The sequence below is a fragment of the Lissotriton helveticus genome, chromosome 6 (genome assembly GCF_964261635.1).
Source record: "Lissotriton helveticus chromosome 6, aLisHel1.1, whole genome shotgun sequence".
Lineage (NCBI taxonomy): Eukaryota > Metazoa > Chordata > Amphibia > Caudata > Salamandridae > Lissotriton > Lissotriton helveticus.
Window position 1 is genome coordinate 1,105,574,680 of NC_136067.1, and position 14,090 is coordinate 1,105,588,769.

Consider the following 14,090-nt stretch of genomic DNA (forward strand, 5'->3'; position numbering starts at 1 on the left):
GTGGGCCCCCCTTGTGTTAGGGGGAGGTGTGGGAGCAATCGGGGGAACATTTCGCTGTACCAAGTGGCAGGCTCCATGTGGTGCCTGCCACGTAGTACAGTGAAATGCGCTACAGGCCATTTTGCCTTCGCGGCGGGTGCTGCTGTCAGGAGCACCTGCCTCAATGTTAAAATGCTAAATGTGACCGCCATGTTGGGGGTCGCATCTTGATTTGGTGTGCGGGACCGTCGCATGTATTGCGGTCGGTCTCTGTCTCCAACACGATGGCAGGCGGAAGTGTGGAGGAGTTGGGAGAGGGAGGGTTAGGGGACAAAAGAAAGGAGTGCCTGTATGGGATTTAAAGCAAGGGTTTGGAGAGGAGCACCAACAGGTTCCAGAAACCGCATTTAAACATCCTTTTGTTTGGAGCTAGGGCGGAGGGAGTCTGCTGCATGACTGCAAACAGCTCTGGTGCCCCTCTGAAGGTCGGCGGCCTGGACCCATGCTTACGTCTCGCCCTGATGATTACTGAAACCTATAGACCATGCTGCCTTATGGAAGGGAGGCAGGGACTTTTGTGGTGTCCAGAGTACCATAGAGGCTAGGGGGCAACAGCATTTGCAACAACGTTCTTTACCATGCAATGCCTATGCCATAGGTATTTGTATTGTAGTTTTACCATGCATGCCTTAACAACACAGGTTAGTATTTTTGAAAATAACATAATTAATATGTTATTTAAAAAAAAAAGGGGTTGGGTGCAGGTGTTGGTCAAGGTAGGTGAGGGTAATTTTAGGGTTTAGTGCTGGGAAGCGGTAAAAGGAGGTAAGGCCAATGTTAGCGTTTAGTGATGGATAGTGGTAAAGGGTGATACAGGTAAATATAGGGTTTAGGGGTGGAGCGAGGAATAGGGGTAGGTAAGGGTAATTTTAAGGGGTGAGCGGTGATAAAGGGAGGTAAGAATATTTACAAATTTAGGGGGTGGGAGTGGTAAAGGGAGGCATGGTTAATTTTAGGGTTTAGGGATAGATAGTGTTGACCCGTTCCATGCTTCTGTCGGCCAACGGCCGAGGGGAGTACTCCCTCCCTGGTGCTGCGAACGGCCAACGGCCGTCGCAGCCCCGCCCACCTTTTAGAATGCCCGCACCGCGGCGGAATTTGCGCCGCGTTTAAGGCGTTAAAGGTAGGTAAGTGTAATGATAGGTTTCAGATGTTTTTGTTTTTTTGTTTGGATGCCACAGTCTCCCTTGTTTTTGATTTACTCCTAAGCCAACTCTTAATGTACTTTATGGCACATCATGCGATATCCATTAAGCCTTGTGGATATCATCAGCCGTCTCCTGTTGCCCTAAGTATGCTTGGAGAGGGCCCCAAAAATCCGTGGGTCAAGCCTTAGGGTGCAGGTTGCAGCATATATCTCAATCTAATCTCCACAGTCCACCATGTCTTGAAACTACTAATCGTGATCAGGGGCTGCATTCTGTATCCAAGTCATAACTGCCCTCCTTTTCACCACTAATAGTGTCATAGTGGCAAAGCACATATTGTTTTGGACATGTCTATTGTAACCCCTAATAGTGCCATTGTTGCATGGATTCTGATCAGGAAAATAATTATGTGAGTAGGTAGGGACTGAGTCATCATACCACCTCTGTACCCATGAGCACAAGTCCGATTAACTTTAGTGTCTCACTTGCCCTTATAACCATATCCAGAGAGACAAGTTAATTGACACCTCAGAACACAACACTCCAGACCCTCTCAGGGATGGGGTAACCAGATACCCCCTTTCCTACTCGTTCACAATAAGATATAACAGACACACGAAGGAAGTTTAAAATGTTTATTTGAATTATCGTGCTCTAGAATGTAGTATTCGTTCCACAATCAGATAATAAATGCTTAACATAAATACTATCAGCATAGTCAGTAAACCATATATTATGCAAAGCCCTGTCAAATTATTAGACAAATTAGCCTACTTCTACAAAAGCTGAATGATTATACTACAAAGATCTCTAGGACTAGTAGTGTACCACGTACCTTAGTAGACACAGATGGACATTCTACATCTCAGGTACAGGTGTGATCTCTTCTCAGAAAGTCTCTCTCTTTTCTTGTAAGTTACATTACTGTGCATACCTATGTGACAAGGCACATATGCTCACAAACAGCTGCACTCATGTGCTGTGTCTAGGTACTAGTGCCTGACCTTAACGAAATAGCAAGGGCCATTATAGTTTGACCTTGTCTGCTGTGTTCAAACTCCATCCCAGGAAAGAACAGAACGTGAAAACTGTTGCAAGTCCTGTGTAAAAATACAATGAGGCACAAAGAAAACTTGTTTATGTAGTAATGTGCACAAATCAAATGCGTCCTGTTTCGTGCACAGTAAGGCTAACATCAGGAAAACTACAATAGGCCATTCACTGAACACATGACACCCTCCCCTTGGTCAGTTAGGTAGCACGGAAAGGGTTAACCTAATTTGGAAGATAAACAAACTCAAAGCCGTTCTCAAGAACTAATTAAAAAAACAGGGAATGTGAAAGACAATTTGATAATGAAAATATCCAACCAATGCATGTCGGAGGCATCCAGTATGAATTCAGTCATTGTGAAGGACTCTATGACGAAGTCTGACTCCGCATAGAAGGATAGGTTGACTGCCCAATTCAAAAGTTCTAAAGAGCATAAATAATCCTCAGTTTCATCTAATGTGGAGCCAGTCACCAGGCAACCCGGGATGATTTCAATGATCCAGTAATCGCTGTGCCGTTGCACAGAAATCCTCGTTGGCCATTGGCTCCAGTCTTGGATGATGTTTAAGTTGCAAACCCAAGAAACAGTCTTGGTAATGGGCCACTCAGGGACTCATCAGCAGTTGGAAATCCAGGGCAGCGGGGGTCTGCAAAGCCAGGCATATGTCCAGTGCCCATTGAAAGGGGCACCAGATGCAGTGAAACACAGGTTGCACGCAGGTGAAGTAAGCATATTGAAATGTTAAACACCAATCCTCATCCAAAGCCTGCAGCAGAAGTATCCCAAAGATCTGAAGCTTACGCTCACGGTAATGTTGGAGCGATGCCAGCTCCCGGGCGTCCTCAGAAGGAACAACCATTATGGAACATTAGCAACAGACCGAGAATGCAGTGAATGAGGAACAGCAGAAATGGGAACCCCCCCAAACACGCTGAAAAAATTGAGCGTTAAAAGCCAGAATTATTCCAAAGATAGTTTGGAAAGATGTCACGAGGCCGGAGCAAACAAGTTTTAAAAAGTGGGCTAGGCATTTAATATTTCATTCAGTTCTCTGAAATGTAGGGGAAGATTTGTATTTAACAATGATTGTATTTCACTGGAAGTTCTAGCCACCTGCAATTTAAAGGTTTTGTGGGCAGATGTGAGAGCCACTTCTTGTTGGAACAATAATGCTTTGAGTCTGCTTAGCTTGTAAAACTCTGCTTTCAAAGTTGCAATGGAAGGCCACAACTAGCTGTCTACAATCCCATGAGGAGGGGAAACAAGACGTTGCAACAAGGTGTGGCTTGATCCCTCCCTTAGTTTTTCCATCCATACAAAAGAAGTAGCAGCCACCTGCTTTGGGATTTTACGCGGTCTAAGGCCGATTCTGAAATTTTTTGACGCCCCCACCCGACAGCTGATTATTCAGGCTGCCATACTGTCTAGACTCGATTATGCGAGCTCACTCTTGCTCGGAGCTAACCTGGCGGAAATTACCAGATTGCAGCGCGTTCAGAACGCGGCTGCTAGGGCTCTGGTGGGTCTTCCTTGATTTTGCTCGGCCAAGGAAACTATTCGTAAGCTTCATTGGCTACCCCTGATTCAGAGGATCGAATTCAAGACTTTATGTCTATCTTTTAAAATTTTGAAACAATCTTCGCCTCAGATATTGGAGCATATCATCTCTCCTTATGTTCCTCATCGGCAGCTGAGGTCCTTGGGGCAGAATTTAGCTGTTGTCCCACGCTTTAAGAGAAGCAGAGCTGGGGTTCGCTCTTTTAGAGTACTGGCACTCAAGCTGTGGAACTCTCTTCCTGCCCATATCCACGCTATGGATGACTTATTATCATTTCGGAGAGCTGTTAAGACTTTTATCTTTCCCACTGGATCTTAGGGTTTCTTCATCTGATTTCTTCTCTTGCCCTGTCTGAGTTGTGTCTCTTCTCCTGATACAGCGCCAGGACGCCCCTTTGCTGGGGCAGCTGCGCGCTTTAGAAATGGAAATAACATTACATAACATAACTAACTGGTAAATGGATAAAATATACAGGGCTCCCACCCGCATACCACAACAGTCTTGATTATTAAGTATGAGATAGCTTCCATTTGAAAGTACTGTAACGTAGGGCAGAATTGTGGGAACTGGAGCTCCTTTTAAATAACAAGCCAAATTTGGTACTGTAGCATTGCAGGCTCTGTGTAGTTTAACATGCTGACAAACAAGTGAATATCTGGCAGTATAGTCACACTCCTCTTCCATAAGAAAAACATCCCTATCAGCTCGTTCACAGCGATAGGTAAAGGATAGGGACCATAACTCATGTATGTAGCTGCTCCCAAGGGGTTCCTATCTACCTATTGGAAAATATTTTATGCAAGCTGTGAACTGAAAAGTCAAAATGGGCAATGAAATAACACAGTGTATTAACCACACTGCTGAAGGCGTTTCAGCTAGAGTAAATGGGAGTTGTTCTAACTTTTCTGAATGTAACATAGTGTAAGTGGCTTCTTTCATAGCCGTTGTTCGTTGTTTGTGTGTTAAATTGGACAGCATAAACTAAGCAGTACAGTTCAGGTAATGCCAAGGAACATGTCCATTTTTGAGTGTTTGAAGCATCCTGCTAAACTGCATAATAGATCTGAGCTAACTTTGAACATGATACAACGTTGACATATCACTCTGCACAATATTAATAACAGACAACACAATGTTATTCAAATTATAAATATGGGATGACAACTTTTAATACTGTTGTCTACTACAGCAAGCATGTTTTCCAAATTATCTTGATCAATTTGTCTCAGACGTAGAGTAGCTTCCATTTGTCACAGTTTCCAAATGTCATTATTTTTTTTATTTAAATTTGTTTTTATTGTTGCAGTAAAGTATTTCAGTACAGAAGAAGCAGACCGCCGGCGTGGCTTCAACATTCAGCCACGTACAGCTATGTGTGCAACGTTTTTCTTGCTATATAAAACTGGTATACATAAACATGACTTCGGTGAATCAGTGCATTACAATCTTGTAAAGGCTCCTGTAGGCTGAAAGGTAACGGGACGGTATCGTCATAGGGGCGATGAATAAGAACAGATGGGTACTTTCATGCCGTTACAGCGCCGGATCTAGATCTGTACTGTGCACACAGCAGTGTTACCAGTGACCAGGGGGGTAACAAAACTGTGGGAGGGAAGCATGTAGGCGCTAGCAGGGTCTGAGTCGGGAGATAATGGCGGCGGGTGTCATGGGAGGGGGGGGGGGGAAAGAAACCCATGGATGGCCGGACCTGCGAGAGGTCGCTTAGGATATAGGGGGTTATTGGGGTCCGATTCTGGGGTGGCTCACTTCCGGTGAAGGCTACTGGTCGTCTCGGGTGGGGGGAGGGGAAGGGTCAGGCGGGTCTCCAGCCTGCGTGGACTGGCGGAAGCTGTGGAGGAGCATGGCCCATTCCATGGAGATGGGAAGCTTGCGCGCGCCTTTGGCTTCTTCTTCCCTTAAAGCGTCTTCCTCCGCTGCCGCCCATTTTTTAACTGCCCCCTGCCAGTGTGCTATGGGGGGACCCTCTGGGGAGCGCCAGCGCATGGTTATACATCTATTGGCTAGTAGGAGCGCTAAGGACACGAAGCGCCTATGCACCGGCTTACGTTTAGAGATGTGGAGGATGCCTAATGCACTGGATTCCCAGGTGGCTAGTGTAGTGAGACCCGTGAGTTCCAGCAGTGTGTTGTGTACCTCCTGCCAGAAAGATTGGAGATTGGGACAGTCCCAAAACATGTGACGGAAGTTCGCAGCTGGGGAACAGCATCTGGGGCACAGGAATGGCGTGGAGGGGTAGTATTTCTGTAATCGCGCTGGGGTGAGATATGCCCTGTGTAATATATAATATTGAATATTTTTGAAGCGGGCATTTCTAGAAACACGCTTAGGGGCCTCAAGAGCTTTAGTCCACTCCGAGTCGTGTAGATCACGACCTATGTCCTCCTCCCAAGTGGCTCGCAGGGTCGTCAGGGGGGTGAATGAGAGTTCCCGGATGGATTTGTATAGCCATGTGACCAGGTGGCGACCCACCCCCATATGTAGGATAGTATGTATTACTGGATGCGTGTCTGGCTCGCCATTTTGGAGATTGAAATGGGGTCGGTATCCATCGAGCAGTTGCCTATACCGGAGGAACTGGCCTGGGGGAAGCCCGTATTCAGCGACCAGGCGGTCCAGCGGTTTCAGTTGACCCTCCTCGAGGAGTGATCCTTGATCTGTGATGCCACAGCGGGACCAGTCGGCGAGTAGTGGGGCCGCAAAGTAGGAATCCTGCTTGGGGCCGCCTATCAGGGGCAGCAGCGGGGAGTATGGGGGTCTAGCGGGAGACAGCCGGTGAATCCGCAGCATACATCGGCGCGCTACCGTCACCTGGAGGGGGTAAGTGCGCCGCGGTTTGGTGCCCGGGAGGAGCAGACGGGTGAGTTCCGGAGTCACGATTCTACCGGTAGGGGTAACCGTCTCCTGAGGGTAGCGGTCCGCCGTCCAGTAGGACAGCCACTGGAGCTGTGCTGCGAGGAAATATGCCTCGAAGGATGGAGCTCCGAGTCCCCCCTGTGTGGTGGGGAGTTGAAGTGTTTTCAGGGCGACTCTGTGGCGGCCCGCTCCCCAGATGAGAGTTCCTAAGAGGGAATCAACGTCGCGGAAGAAGGATCTGGGTGGTATCACCGGCAGGTTTGTGAACTGATAGAGGAGCCGGGGGAGCATCACCATTTTAGCAAGGGCTATCCGTCCAATCGGGGCCAGTGGCAACTTATTCCAGAAGGCGATCGTCGGGCGCAGATTCTCGAGCACCTTGCGGTGATTGCCCTCAAAGATGTCCGCCGGAGAATGGTATAAGCGGACGCCGAGGTATCGGGGAGCCTCCGTGGACCATGAAAGCCTATGCGGTCCAAGGTCTATGTCTCGGGGGGGGTAGGTCCGGGTGTAGGGGGTAAACCGTGGACTTGTCCCAGTTGACCTGTAGACCCGAGGCAGTTGCAAAGTCCGCCAATGTGGCCCCTATGGGGGTTAGGTCCATTTCAATGTCTCGGACAAATATGAGGAGATCATCCGCGTACATGGACACACAGTGGGTCCCGTCTGCGAGCGGCACTCCCCAGTCCATCCCCCCTTGACGCAGTCGAACCGCCAGCGGCTCGACCGCTAGCGCGAACAGGAGGGGCGATAGGGGGCAACCTTGTCTTGTGCCTCGTCGGACTGCAAACGCCGGCGAGATACGTTTCCCGATACGAACTCGAGTAGTGAGGTCGGTGTATAGGAGGCGGGTGTATGCCAGGAGCGTCGGGCCGAGATTGAGGCGCCGCAGGACCGAAAATAGGTAGGGCCAGGTGAGGGTGTCAAACGCCTTCTCTAGGTCCATAATGAGGCAGGCAGCGCGGGGAAATCTGTCGCGTACCTGATCTTGGATATGGAAGACCCGGCGGAGGTTCTGGGAGGTATTCCTCCCGGGAACGAAGCCGCATTGGTCGGGGTGGACCAGCGGGCGTATGACCTGTGCATAACGATCAGCTAGGATCTTCCCCAGGATCTTACAGTCGGCCGACAGGAGTGTGATAGGTCGGTATGACCCCATGTGCAGTGGATCCCTGTGGGGCTTAGGAAAGGTGACAATCACGGATTCCCGTAGCGACTGGGGTAGTTTCCCCGAGTGGAGTGACGCCCCGAACACCCGTGATAGACGGGGAACCACCAGGGAAGAGAATGTTGCGTAGTATTCTAGTGGGAAGCCGTCCAATCCTGGTGCTTTATTTCGGGACATGGCGCGTATCGCTTGGGTTATGTCCGAGGGGATTATCCTGGAATCTAGTGTGCGCTTGTCGGAATCCGATATCGTGGGCAGCGTCAGGGGGTCCAGAAACTGATCTACGGTAAACGCGGTACAGCATGTCGGGGCATCGTATACTCGTGCATAATGGCTTTGGAATTCTAGGAGAATCTCCGCTTGCGATTGCACCAGTACACCCTCCGGGTTGAGAATGTCCGTGATCGGCTTGTTTTCGGTGTCTTGTTTCGCCATCCAGGCCAGAAGAGCCCCGGTTTTGTCTCTGTCTTTGTGCACCCGAGAGGCGTATGCCCTGAAGTTATACTTACGAAGGTCAGCGCAGGCAGTTTGGTATTCCGTTTTGGCCTCTGCCGTGAGCACGGCGTGTTCCTCTGAGTCATCAGGCCGTTTAGTGAGAGCAGCTAGAGTTTGTTCCGTCTGTAAAAGCGACCGTTCTAAGGTGCGGCGGACCCCCACTATCTGTTTGATGCATTCTCCCCTCGCTACCACTTTATATGCGTCCCACTCCACAAGTACCGATGACGCAGTGTTCTCGTTGTGCATAAAGTAGTCGCCTATGCTGGTTTTGTGCGCGTCCCTGAAGACCGGGTCTGTTAGGCAGTCTCTGGGGAGGCGCCAGGTGGGGACCGGTGGATGCGGGGGGCGCCAGGTAAGCCGCAGTATGTGGGCATCATGATCCGAGAGGATCCGTCCCAGATAATCTGTAGACGTAACCTTAGGGAGGATCGGAGCAGAGCAGAGGAAACGGTCCAGGCGGACCCGAAGATTGTGTGGAATCGAGTGGAAGGAGTAAATGCGAGCCAGTGGGTGTAGGTGTCGCCATGCATCAGTGAGCGCCCAGTGTGTGGTCCATGCCCTGAAGAGGGCCGCCTGCCGCGGAGCCGGGGAGTGCGTGGGGGGAGGGTGTGAACGGTCCAGTGAGGGGTCTAGTGTGCAGTTAAAGTCGCCTCCCAGTATCCATGGGATAGTGGTGAACTGGGCCAGGACGCCCGTAAGGTGATCCCAGAACCGGTCCTGATCTGTATTAGGGGCGTATATGCTGCCCAGTAGTACCCCTTGCCCATCCAGAATTCCCTCCAGAAGCGCGTATCTGCCCTCCCTATCTACTACTCGTCGGAGCGCCCGGAAGGGAGTACCAGGCCTCACCCAGATTAACGCGCCGCGTGCGAACGCTGAATATTGTGTGGCGCAGATGGTCCCTCGCCATTTGGCTTGTAGGCGAATGAGTTCAGTAGCGTTAATGTGCGTCTCTTGTAAGAACGCTATGTTGGCCGACATGCGCCGTATGTAGGAGTATACAGAATAGCGCTTGCTGGGTGTGTGTAGACCCCGTACATTTAGTGTAAGGATACTAATGTCAGAGTGGGGGACAGCCATTGCTAGGGTGACTTGGTTGGGGGAGGGGCCCCTCCACAGTTCCCGCGTGTCGCCTATGTGTGTGTGTCGTGTATGCTCCTGCGCGCCAAGCTTCCTTAAACGTGGGGGGGGAACTGGGGGTGTGAACAGGAACTAAAACTTCGGGTGGGCAACTGTCCCAATACTGAGGATACGTCACTGGGGGTGGCATATCCAAACTAGTGTCCCACTAGGGGAGAAAGTCAACAGTAGTTTGCGGGGGTGGCAGCATGTGTCTTCGCTGGGCCTGTGCGCGGTTCGGGCTCTAGTAGGAGAAATATCTATCGCTCGCTGGCGCGTACAATTATCTAGTAGGTCAGTCTAGGCTTCTAGACGTCGCGCATCATCACAGGCAATCAAGAAAAGGATATGTCAGGTGTCAGTTCAGTTGTTCACGAGGAAGTGACAGGTTGGCTGATGAGGGCAGCGTCCAGAGGCCGCGCCACAGCAAGGGGAGAGGAGATCGGGCCAAATCCCGACATGGTCCCATCGCTGTCTCGATCTTTCTCCGGGGTGAATAGGTGTGGCTGACCTTCCAAGTCCGAAGCAGGGGGTGACGAATGCAGTTCAGTGACCGCCCGCAGGGCGTCTCGTCGTTCCTGCATGATTTGGGTGAGATCGGGCGAGCCCGCTGGGGAGGACGCCTGGCTCTTGGGGTGGCCAGATCGCTCACGGTTAGCGCCACGTCTCCTGGGCCGTCTGGAGTCATTATTGTGTGCCTTCCGGGGTCCGGGCTTAGGGAGCAATGGGCAGTGAAATTCGGTCCAGTCCTGTGCGTCTGCCACCGTGTCGAAGAAGAGGGCTTTCCCCTTGTGGATCACCTTGAGGCGGGCAGGGAACAGCAGGGAATATTGAAGTTCGTTTGCGCGGAGGCGCCTCTTGACTTCTAGAAACGTGGATCGACGTTGTTGAATCTCCCTGGCATAGTCTGGGAACACCATAACGTGTTGGTCCTCCACCTGCAGGGGGCCCGCCGTCCGGGCCGCACGAAGCACCGCATCTCGGTCCCGGAAGTGCAGAAATTTGGCCAACATAGGCCGCGGGGGAAGACCAGGTTTGGGTGCCCGGGCCGGGACCCTGTGTGCCCTCTCGATGGAGAAGTACGGCGACCGGTCACAGTCCGGGGTGAATGATTTAGTCCAGGATTCCATGTAGGTCAGAGGGTCTGAGTTTTCTATCCCTTCCGGCAGGCCCAGGACGCGAATGTTGCAGCGTCTCGAGCGTCCTTCCAAATCCACTGTGCGTTCCTCCAGGGTCGCCACGCGGCGTAGGATCTCCTGCATATCTGCTGCCTGCGATTGCACTGTTGGTTGCAATTCAGTCACGATCCGCTCACCCTCCTTCACTCTGTCCGCCAGTTTACGGTGTTCATCCCGGATCAGGCTAATGTCTGTTGCCAGGGTGCCTAACCTCTCCTCCATCGATAGGCGAGACATTTCTATTGCTGCCAGCACCTGGTCCAGCTTTGTTGATAGCGTAGGGTCGGTTTGCGACGTATTGGATTGTGTCCACGCCCTCGTCTGGGGCATCTTCTCGACAGCCGTTTCTGGGACTGCCGTCCCCTGGATGTTCCTCGGTTTCCCCATGGGTGCTGCTGAGGGGAGGAGGGGGGGGGTTTTCCCCTCGGGCGTCTCGAGTCCTGTGGGTGGTAGGTCGTCGCCACGTGGTATCGGTGGATGAGTGGGTCACCACTCCGGTTCCGCCGGATCCAAGGCGAGGCTCGTTTCACCCTGGGGGGGCCATCACCAAGGGCGTTGAGGGTGGTATGCGGTTACCGGGCCGGTGGATTCAATCGTGTGGGGGCCTCTGCACCTCACAGGGCGGGGTCCAGTGCCCGCGCCGACCGGTAGGTCGGGCGGCGTAAGCTGGGGGAGGCGCTGACAATGTCTCCAATGTAAGTGGGATGCTCTCGTCCCCAGAGCGGGACTCGTGGCTGTTCCTGAAGTTGGGCCTGCTCAGTCTTGGGTGCTCCGGGCGGGTGACAGCGTGCTCTGTGACTGTCCTCGTGGGTGGGTGTGAAGAGGGGGCCACCGGGGCGCTGACCCGAGATCCTCAGGGAGCAGGAGGGGAAACGGCAGCACAGCACTCACCGATGGTAATGGCGGGGCCTCCAGAGCGCTCAGCTCCGTGCGAATGACGGTCCTCCTGTGGTTCGCGGTGGCAAGCTGTCTGGGTCTGAGGGCCGGTCAGGCTCCCGGCAGGGACACAGCCTCGGGGCCCCGGGGTGGCGGCCGCTATTTTGGGAGCCGGGGCTCCGGGGTGAAAGAAAGCCCCGTTCGGCGTTCCAGCTCTCGCAGGGGCGGCTCCCTCACCTCGCCGCGCGTCCGGGTAGGTGGTATCCCGATGTTGGCAGGCCTCTCCAGTTCCACCCGGGCTCCAAGTGGGGCTCCCCACCGGCCTGGGGTGTCAGAGGTGGCTCGTCAGGGCCGGCAGCGCCCGGCGCCAGGAGGTCGTGGGAGCGCCCTCTCCCTCGCTAATGTATATTGCAGAGTTAGTGTCCGGTCGGCTGGGGCAGGTGGTAGCGTCCCAGGGGGGGGCGAGGTTCGGATCGTCCCCGGCGCCTAGGCCTCCGCGGGCGCCATGTTAGGGTCAGGCACTCGGGCCCTCCACCCAGCTCCCAACGTAATCTTTTCCGGGTCCCTCCGCCCGGTGGCTATGTGGGCTGCGCACCCCTGCAGGGCCTCGCATAGGCTGGGGGGGGTCCCGCCAGGTATCGGTGTCGGGGGGGGGAGGAGCGGGTAGCACTCACCGCCCTCGAGGAGTGTTGCGGGCCCCCGGAGGCACAGCCCCGCTCTGGCGGCACGTTCGCCGGCCCCTCGTGGTTCGCTGTGGCGGGTCGGTCGGTGTCACGGCCTGATCAGGCCTTCGATGCAGTAGGAGCGCCGGGGTTGCGGAGCCCTGGTGCAGGCAGCCGCCATCTTGCGCACCGGGGGTGTAGAGGTGGGACTGAGCGTCGTCCAAGGTGGACCCTCGAGGGTCGGACCCACAGTTTCCCCGGGATTCCCCACTGTCGCCAGCTGGCAGTATCTTCTGCGGCCGTCGCTGAAGGTGTCGGCTCTTAGCGGGTTCCGCGTCCGGGAGACGGGGCTGCGTCCGCCATTGTCACCTCAGCGCTCGATTTCGGTAGGAGACTCTCCAGGGCGCGCCGTCCGTCAGCTGCTACTGTAGGTCGCTAAGGGGATGCCCCAGGTCAGCACAGGTGATATGCGTGGAAGTTGAGGCTCCCGGCGATCTCAGGTAATGGGCAGGATGCTAGCCCGATCGCGGAGCCTCAGCTAGACACAGCCGCCATCGTGGCTTGCTTAGCCACGCCCCCCAGTTTCCAAATGTCATTATAAGCTGCATATATAAACCTTTTAGAGCGAGGAGACTTAGGACCCACCCCAAAATCTTATAGATTCATGTCCTCAGACAAAAGAGAAAGATGTTTCACTGCAAATAGCTTAGAATGTTCCAACCATTGCTGGCATAGCTTTCCCACTGAATAGGTGGTAAAAATGTTCAAATGGGATTGACTGCGAATACTGTGGGCCAGGTCTGCTTGATTTGAACCTGGGTGTGGAGTTAAGAAAACAAGCATGACAACCATTTGTTTCCACTGGCCACAATAACCAAAATGACGACTTAAATGTACCGTTTTGTATCATACCATTTAACTGGGCTTCAGTATAGTTTATGTAAGACTGCCATTCATCAAAGTGGGCAATTGAAGAAATTATCACAGTATTAATTTCTTACATTTTTGCCAATCCCAGACAAGTAGTCTGTTTTATCATTTTGTTTAACAAAATAATTTGGGGCTGAGGCAGGTTCAAAATAAAGTTTCTGTGCCCTGGACCTGCCATCATCTTGTACCCTAAATTGATTTCAGTTTAATGTTATCTTTCCAATAATCATAGCCTTTAAGGGCAAGCTGGTTGACAAATGAAGCTGCATATATCAGCTTGGTCTGAGTAAGCATATCTTTTTTCAGTGGGTTTGGGACTAATTGTAAATAGTATGACTTGGTTCTGATATGTCATTGTTTGTAAAATTTGTGTGTCTGTGTTTTTGAACTTCTTTGTACGGGAGTTGGACAATGCTCACATTGTGTATAATTGTAATGGGGAGGCTGTCCACTTGCTCTATGTAGAAAATGATGTCTATAATGGGGGTAGCAGAAAATCTCAACATAATTAGCAGAATTAAGATATAGGTCTTCCGGTTCAAACAAAGTATAATATTCTAATTAAGAAAGCATTAAATTCACAATGTCAACATCCCAATCATCTGACTGTAACCCTGGTACTATTACATCACCCATGGAAACTTTGAACACATATGGTATCTGCAGGGTCTCTGTAGGACCAAAAATATAAAATGGAACTTTATCCCGGACAATTTCATCAGTTACTGCAACTACAGAAATATTGACAAGGGACAAGTCTCTATTTTATGTGAGGAGGAATGGGGAGGCCAATACCCCGTCGACCAGCTCTGTAGCAGTGCGTTCTGGGAGGTAATGGTCATTGTTCAAAAGAAAAAAACCAGGCACAAGTCCAATCCAGATGAATAAAAAAAGTCAAGGGAAATACGATCCAGACATATAGCCAAGGTGGGTCTTGTTGGGGACCACTCCTGGGCATACTACGGAGAGTCGGCCATATGGTGTAT